We start from the raw sequence: 9,931 nt of genomic DNA on the forward strand, positions 1-9,931 counted from the left end.
ATGTGGTCATATCTTCTGGTTCTAGTAAGAACTCTTGCTGCTGCATCCTGGACTAACTGGAGCTTGTTTATGCATCTACTGGAGCATCCAGACAGTAAGCCATTACAATAATCCAACCTAGAGATAACAAAAGCATGAACTAATTTTTCTGCTTCATGTAGGGACATTATATTTCTTAGCAATATATCTGAGATGAAAGAAGGCTATCCTAGTAATATTATCTACATGGGCTTCAAATGAGAGACTGGTGTCAATAATCATACCGAGGTCTTACTTCTAGCTGTCTGTGGTCCTAGTAGAAGTACTTATGAATAAAAGTGTGTTATTCTATCAGTAACCTTTTTTTCATGTATACACTTTTTTTCAGCAAAATGCACATTTCATTTATACACATGCTAAGGCTGAGATATTATAAACACTGGTTCTGATTTTGAATAGCCTAGTAGTTATGTCACATTAAAAACTTACAATCCTATAGGAAACAATGGGAGTCAGACCCTGACCAAGTGTTGGTTGAAGCCGTACATGGGTAATGATACAAGGGCATACTCAGTTTACTGCAAGACAGACTTTTATGCTTAAAAAGTCTGGCATAATAAACATACCCATTGTAGTGACTTGCAGCAGCGGCAGGCAAAACACAGACAGAGGAGGGGCTGGTGGTTAAGGAGGCTTTTATCTTCTTAAGTGAGGGGGGGGGGGGCATCACTGTCATTGCTGTCTAAAAAATAAGGAACAGAAAGCAACAGCATAATCACATAGACAGAAGCTACTCTCCTTCCTGTGGTCGCAATGCCCTTTTATCCTCTCCAGTCTCCTCTAAGAGGATAAGGAGCCGTGGTGATTATTTCCCACCAGTCATGCTCCATTTCCCTGCTCTGCCCTGTGGCTCACAGCAATAATGCTGAAATGGCACTGTCCATTCAACACCCTGGCAGCAGTAGTGTGAGGAGCATGCAGCAGTTTGTGCATGTGGTCTGGAGGCCCACCATCAGTGTACCCCCTCCTCAGCTCCAAGTCTAATGCTGGCAGTATCTGAGCCCCGAGTCCATAACTCTGTGAGAGCTCATGTGCATTGCCATGGTGGACCCCCACTCAATGTTGTACCTGGAATGAGAAGTCCTGCAATGACAGAAACCACCGGGTTATTCGGGCATTACTGTCTTTTGCCTTTGCCATCAACTGAAGGGGGTGTGGTCCATGACCAGGGTGAAATCTCTACCACAGAGGTAGTATTTCAATTCCTCAATGGCCCATTTTGTGGCCAGGGCTTTTTATTCCACAGTGGCATATTGCTGTTCTGTGGGGCTCAGCTTTCTACTCATGTATAGGACTGGGTGTTCTTCCTCATTGAAGTTCTGAGAGAGTATGGCACCCAGGCCTGTCTCTAAAGCATCGATGTGCACAGTGAATGGGCAATCAAAATCTGGGTTCCTTAGCACCTGTGAGCTCGTGAGCATTTGCTTCAGTGTGTGGAATGCCTGCGCCACTGCTTTGGACCATCATATCTGGTCTGGTTGTCTCTTTAGTTAGGTCTGAGAAGTTAGGGAGAAACCTACTGTAATACTCTGCCAATCCCAAGAAGGCATGTACCTGTTGCTTTGAAGTGGGTTGTGGGGATTCTTAGACCGCCTCAATTTTCTTCTCCTGGGGTTTCATGCAGTACTACGCCTCGGTCAGCCCCAGATAACACTTTTGTGAGTTTGCTGTTAGTCCAGACCTACTGCAGGTTCTCTAGTTCTCCAAAATGCATACAAGACTGTCTATGAGACATTTGCCTTTGCAATTCACCAGCGTGTGCACACCACATATTATCTATAAAGGTGATAAACCAAATGAAGCCTATTGATGGACACACTCAGCCCCATGCCATACATACCTAGGCTACTTATTTGAGGCTAAAGCAACAGATTTGAGTCTCTCCTCTGATGTGAACAGCATCTACTCCTTCACAAATGAGCTGAGAGCCAGCTAACATATTGGAGCATTTCTCTGTTCATGGTGTAGAAAATACTGTAGAATAAGCGCTATGTAGACATTTCAAAACTTGTACACTTTATGGGATACTGCTCTGTCACAACTGACAATGGAGAACTATCCAGTGCTGAATAATTTTGTCAGTTGTGGCAGGGCAGGTGATGGACATCGTGACATTCTGGAATAAGGTGAAGCACCACATAGATGCAACTGGCTTAAATCCATTTTAAGAATGGAACCATTGCTGCAGTCTGTCCTCTCCCTCCCACATTCAAATGTAGAGAGACTATTCACCCAGACTTGTCATTCCACAGGTGAGAAACACTGAGATTATAGAATTAGATTTACAAGATTTTACACAGCCTCCATATGCAATAAAAATATATACAGTTAGGTCTGGGAAGTATTTGGACAATGACAGAGTTTTTGTGATTTTGCCTTTATACACCACAACAATGGATTTGAAATAAAACAATCAAGATGTTATCTAAATGTAGACTTTCAGCTTTATTTTAAGAGGTTCCACAAAAGTATGGCATTTACCATTTAGGAATTACAGCCATTTTCAACAAAGGACCTCCATTTTCAGGGGCTCAAAGGTATTTGGACAAAGTGACATAATTGTAAATATAACCATAATTTTAATACGGCAGCAAAATAAACTGACAAGAGTGTAAAAGATCTATGCCAAGTTTCAAAATTTTTATAGAGTACATCAAAAAAGTAGAGGAGGAAGCAAAGGACGAGTTGGATGAAAAAAAATCATCAAATGAGTGGCTTCATGCACAGGTCATTGTGTTCAGTAAATGACATGAAGGCAAGTCTTTGCAGTTAACATTAGAATCACACCAGAATGCTAAGAGTGAATAGGAACATATATGAAATCCTTACATCTCTTGAAAGAAAAGAAAGGTGCCCATTCTTTTATCTGAGATCAAAAAATGACTTTCTAATTAAAAAAGATAAGAAGCAGGTACACCTGATGACAACACCTTTATCTGTGCAAGATCTGGTGCATCTACAAATATTTGGGCTTATGACTAATGATTTCCTGAGGACAGCAAGTTAAGAAAACAAGTTGCTACACATTGTCAGCTGCTCAGTCTTTACCAACAAGACTGGACACAGGAAGCAAGATTCATGGAGCATGACATTAGAGTGTGATTTCTGCAGACAAATAGATAAAACTCTTTAGTTTCTTTGGGCAGAATATAATTATACTTCTGTTCCAGGTGTGTATTTGGCAAGATTTGTATAATTTGTATATTTGTATGTGGATTTGGTCATTATTGTCATTCATCTATCTCCTAAACCTGTTTGCATTTAATAATGCATGGTGAAAGGATATGTTTGTGATGATACTTGAATCTGGTGTGTCCTGACAAATTGCAGGTAGCAGCAAGACAGTTTGCACACAGCAGAGACCTTGTGTGGCAGGAGAGACAATGGATGTTGACAGCACAGGGAATGACAGAATCTTAAATAGACTTCATACATACAATTCAGGTTATGAATTGTCTTAAATCACCATCTTCATTTTTCAAAAGTGAGTGCTCCCTATTGAATTCTAAGAGGAGAAGGAAACTGATGAATAGGCCTGGTGAGAGTTCTTATGTTCTTCTATGTTAACATCTGTCTTCTAAACCTGTTTGTGCATGTTGTGGTGGACAAATATGGTTTTGTGAATATGGTCACTTGTGATGTGTTCTGACAAATTGCAGGTAGTAAAATGGCAGTAAAATGGCAGATGATGATGGTACAGAGGAAGAATCTATGTTAGTATTTTTAGTATTTCTCGTAATTGAATTACATTAAGGAAAGGATTATATTTTAATAATCAACCTAAGTTCAGTTACTGAAGTAATGCTACACTACTTTTTTTCTGTAGATGTGAAACCAATGGCCATTCCAAACAGTCAAGAGCCATACCTGCCTTTGCAGCCATAGTAGCAAGTAAGATTGGACACCCCTGGCCTATGATGCTATATCCTATCATAGTGACAGTCAGGCCTACTGTAACTGAAAGCTTTGTGAGGTAAAGATATTTAAATGAAAGTAACTGACAGAAAATATCTGTCCTGCTATTGCCCTATTTGACGTTGACTTGTTACTTCTAAGTTTAGATAGCTAGCTGCCAAATATAACACTCTAAATAACTAATATGGTTCATAATATGGTCTAGATTGTTTGCTGAAGTTTTGTAGGTTGCTGTAGCATACCTCATTTCTCACAAACACAAATATATGTCTCCTATTAAATTAGTAATAGAAACTAGAAGAATGTGTTTATAGTTTATAGTTCTTACAATGGAAAATTTGGTTTGTCACCCAATGGTTTGTATGTATAAATGGAATGCATACTATAAACCTGCCTGTAATGGCAATTTCTTCTATAATTTTTCACAATGGGCAATATACAGAGTTGATTTAAGCACTCACATGGACTATAATTACTTTTGCACCAAGAGCTGATGCTTTTCATTTGCCTGAGTGCAAGTACAAAGATGGACAATAATGAAACAATCATAGAGGGAAGTGCTAAAAAGACAAAAGACAGTCTGGAATAATTTCATATTAAAGAATAAAAAAATTGTTGTACAGTGTGTGTAACAAAGGGTTTACTGAGGCAGAGTAAGGATCCATTTGCATGAGGCTTACTGATAAAAGCAGGGTTAAAACAATCAGGATAGGTGCCAGAGAGAGTTCAATATGGAGACAGAACCAAAACACAATCCAAAATACAGGGCAGGATCAAAATACCAGAAATCAGAGATATTATAAATACAAAATGGGCAGGACAAAGCAAGGTAAAATGATACACAGAATAGCAATCCAAGATATACACAGCTCAGAATACACAAGAATGAGATGAGGATCCATTTGCTTTTTATGTAGCTCAAGCAGGAAGTTAGTAAAGTAAACAAAGGAGTGTTTCAAAATTCTGGGGAGGGTTCCCTCTGGCAGTCTAGAGGGGAAATGTTCAGGCTGGATGTCACACTGTTATATAATTAAAATAAAATATCCTTTCTACAATGTCTTGCATTATTGTATCAAATACATTTTGAATAAATACAATATAAAAATACAATGTTGTAATTATATTTGTTATTTAAAATTAACTTGAGCATTTAACATGAAATTCGTAGCAAACTAATTGTTGTAGAGAAAAAGCACTTTTGTTAAAATCATATATATATATATATATATATATATATATATATATATATATATATACATGATTTTAACAAAATATATATATATGTAAAAAATATATATATATATAAAACCCAAACTTGCTGGGATAAAACAATCCAGGTGGGGTCCAAAATGTTTAGAATGTAGAGACTGGGAACACTGCATTTTGCATTTGCAGTGGTATAGTTTGAAATAGCCCTCATGTATTGTTTTTTATTTTATTTTATTTTTGCCACAGGAAAACACCATCTCTTCTGTGTGTGCAACATAATCATGGCGAGCCAGCCAGGAGAAGCTGCTGATTGGATGGCAAAGTGAGAAAGATAGCTCCTTTGTGAGACAAACCTACAAATAACAGAGGATTCATAAATACAAAGAATACAGAGGATAGAGGATAAAGTACATTGTTATTATGCTTCAATCCAATGAAAGGAAGCAACATTCTGGACTGTGTAAGCTCTAAACTCTTGATGTTAGACAAACCAGAACTCATCAAGGTGTGTCTTTATCTGAAATGCAGGGAACCAGCTGGTGAGGGATTCCAAGGCAGAACAAGGCGAGTGTTTAAAAGGCTGGTAGAGAAAACACTGGAGGAAATTGAGGACAGAGAAGATGCAGAAAAGTATTCAGAATGCCTCAATGAACTTCTGTATTTATCACTTAAACAGTCTGCAGGGCTAGAGGACCCACCTACAATGCCTGATGAAATACAGAAACTGAAAAGAGAGTATGCTGAGCACACTGGAGGAACAGATTGGAGTGCTGGAGGAAAGACTTAAGAGCAACCAACATGTAACAAGCAGGAAGGAGGCAGCTGCACGACAGCCAGATTCAGTGCCTGAGGTCACCCTGAGAAAATATTTCTGAATATTTTTACAGGCCAGAAAGACAAACTGTCATATGTCTTACCCATCAGATCAAATCAGGATTGAAAAAGGGCTACTCAGAAGTTGAAATCTTTGAAGCAGTTATTAGGGCAGTGAATCCGGGCCTCCATCTAAGAGAGTTGCTTCAGATAAAGAGAGACCTCACACTTCCCACACTGAAGACCATCTTAAGAGGGCACTACAAAGTTGATTCTTCATCAAACTTGCTACACAGGCTCATGAACATTTTACAGGAACCCAGAGAGACTGTCCAAAGTTTCCTGTTTAGGGCCATAGAGGTGAGGGAGAAACTGTTATGGAAGTCAGGGGATCAAAGTGATGGGTCTGAGTTTAGCTGTGAACTTATTCAGAAAAAGTTCCTTCACTCACTTGAGACTGGACTTTTAAGTGACGCAGTCAAGTTCCAGATCAAACCTTGCCTCAGTGACCTTAAAATAACAGATGATTATTGAGAAATTAGGTGAGGCTGCTAACTTGGAATTAGAAAGACAAACCAAGCTGAAGAAAGCAGTTACACCAAAGCCCATTAAACTGAGTGAAGTCGAAGCAGTAGAACACCCCTGTAATAGTTAATATTCAGTGTATCCAAGGCAACCCCGAATGATAGTGTACCTGTAAATTATCTGCCCCCTCCGTTCCAAGCTAAACTTCTCAACCTCATTGAAAAAGATGCTTGGTATGCTGCTAGCTGGATGATGTCACTATTGAGGCCTTATGAGACACAGAGACTCAAGCAAGCATTATAAATGCTGACTGGTAAGGTAAGGCCTATCCCCAAGGATTCCTTGATGCTGAGAGTTTACCCTCAACTGCCTTTATTACACCCTGGAGGCTGTATCAGTGGAACAGGTGTCCGTTCAGGCTCAGCCCAGCCCAATTTCTGGACACAGACTCATCAAGACACTTTGAACATTCTGATTGACCATCTAACTGAGCCACCTATCCTGGCATACCCAGATTTCACCCAACCATTTGTGCTTCATTGCAATACATCAAAGAATGGTTTGGGGGCAACACTGTATCAAATTCAGGGAGGAAAGATAAACGGAGACAAACGAAGTGGATCTCCAAGCTTTGTATCTTGTGGGAGATGAAACCTCACTGCCAAGTAGTAGATGTCTCTCACTGGAACATATCAAAGAATCCCAATATAGAGATCCTGTCATCAACTGTGTCCTAGAGTACAGAGAGAATAACTTGTCTGGTGGAGCATGCCCTCAAAGTAGAATCTCCTGATGTTAAACTTCTGCTGAAACAGTGGACCAGACTACACAGAAAGGCAGAAAAGAGAGACCAACTCATTCTACCAAAGGAATATCATCAAACAGTATTCGGAGAGTTGCACCAAGAAATAGGACATCTTGGAGTAGAGAGAACCATAGGCTTAATATGGAAGAGATTCTACTGGCCCCACATGCAAAGTGATACCAAAAACTTTGACACGTGTGCAAGCGCTTGAAGAGAAAGACCAGTAAAGCTCCACTAACCACAATTCAGACTACATATCCATTCCAGCTAGTGTCCATAGACTTTCTCCATCTCAAAACTTGCAAAAGTGGATATGAGTACATACTTGTGGTGGTGGTGGCCTATTTCCACACATTTTGCTCAGGCCTATGCCCCAAAAATCAAGGCAGCAAAAACAATGGTGCAGCACATCTTTGGTGATTTTGCCCTCAAATTTGGCTTGCCTGAGAAACTCCATCATGATATGGGGACAGAGACCCCATATCAACCCATGGGCAACAGACAAGTCCAGAGAATAGAACACTCTTGTCCATGCTCAGGACACTGAAGGAGGCTGAGACAGCTGACTGGAAGAACTGTCTGTCAAATTAAAACATGCATACAACTGCATCTGCTGTGAAATGACTGGTTTCCCCCATATTACCTGTTATTGGCACATTCACCTCGATTCCCCATTGACCTCATGTTTAACCAGCTATCGAAAGAGAAACAACAGAGATATCCAGATTATGTGGCAAACCAGTGAGAACAAATGCAGGAAGCCTATTAGATTGCATCAAAGACTGCTAAGAAAGAGCCCTTTAGAGGAAAGGAATATTTTGACAAGAAAGCTCAAAGTGTTGAACTTCAGCATAGTAACAAAGTTCTACTCAGGAACCTGAGTGAAAGGGGAGGACCAGGTAAACTCTGCTCACACTGGGAAGACTGTGTGTATACATTGATAAGTAGGAAGCACCCTGACAGCCCAGTGTGTGAAATTAGGCCAAACAAAGGAGGACAGAATCAAGCGGTACACAGAAACCTCCTACTGCCCTGTGACAGTCTTCCTTTGGAAGAACCAGAGACGAGAGAATGCCCAACAAGGAAAAGAAACAACTGAACTAAGAGAAGGAAACAATCAGAACAAACACCCAACCCAGTTACTAAAAGTGAGGAATAAAGATATGAACTGCGCTGTAGATTTTCCCCCATCCTAATCAAAGTGGAAAGCTCATCACAATGAAACCTGAGGCAGAGCCTTCCAAAGCAGCAGCAATGGATGACGACTTACCTGAATAGCTACCTGATTCTGGAAAAAAACAGGATCCCAAGGCCAGTGGAGTTGATGAGCAGAAGGTTCGGCAGGAGGACAGTGTACCTGAAGCTGAGGATCAAGAGCCTGTGAGTGAACTGGAGGTGCCACAGCTGTCATCTTACCCTCACAGATAGAGACACCAGCCACTCTCACATGAAGAAATCACACTGTCAGTACTGGAAAACACTTGTTTGATTTTGAAGTTTGATTTTGCAGGTAAGCTGGGCGATGTGGCATTGCAAATTGTGTTCTTCAGGTAATTAAAAATAACCACGTTGGTGTTTTCACATACGACTCAGCTTCACTGGCAGAAGCTACATGAGATGCTGTGAGTGGGGGCATGACACGATGTGTGATGTCGCCAGAGACTGAATTATAGTGCGTTCAATGTTGAGTGTAAAGAGTGTTTAGTATCTTCTGCCTATTAGTATGTTAATGTTCTGTAATAGTGAGGCATTGGGTCATTGTTTAGTGACAAATATAAGGCTGTTGTTGTATTAGTATTGTAAGTTATACCGTAAACATTACAGTGAATTGTTTAATGCAATTTTCTTGCATATGGTACACTCTCATATGAAGAAGTCACATTCAGTATTGCGAAACACATTGTGAAATTGATTTCACGTGAGTTTGTTGACTGTAGATTTTGCTGATTTTGACAATAAATAAAGAAAATATGTGCTACCAGAAAATGTGCCATCTCTTCTGTGGGGGCAACACAATTTCAAGCACAGACGACACAAAAAGAGTCAAAACAACACACACACGACACATACTTATACATACAGCACATTTTGTTACAATTTTTGTAAAAACTTTAAAACGCAGACATACCACCAGGAACAAAAGTTCGTGTAAACGCCCACATACTTTCATATACATGACATACAGACACATGCACAGTCAATACAAATATTTATCAATAATGGTGGGTACGGCAGTAGAAATGTAATTTACACACGAACACAAGCACGCACACACACTATCTAAAATATGATGGGGTCGTTGCAGCCAGCTAAGTTAATCAGATTTTTACCCATTGTGACTTCTGTAAACCGGTTGACACAACAATAATAACTTGCTCCTGGCATTCCCCCTCCATGGAGTGTTGCACAACAAGCCTTAAGGCTTCATCTGATTCTCTATTAATGAGTAAGTCCAACCTGCTCCATTAATCCTTTATCTTAAAATTATTTCTCTTGTGTTCCATAATTTTAGCTTGTGTAGTTAAGTATTATTTTGTTTTTTCACAAACCAGTTATTTGCAAATCAGTAAGAACAGCCTGAACATGGTTTAATATGGGCAATTAAAATAGGAGACTGGTGTGTGT

This window comes from Pangasianodon hypophthalmus, chromosome 1 (assembly GCF_027358585.1).
Source record: "Pangasianodon hypophthalmus isolate fPanHyp1 chromosome 1, fPanHyp1.pri, whole genome shotgun sequence".
Lineage (NCBI taxonomy): Eukaryota > Metazoa > Chordata > Actinopteri > Siluriformes > Pangasiidae > Pangasianodon > Pangasianodon hypophthalmus.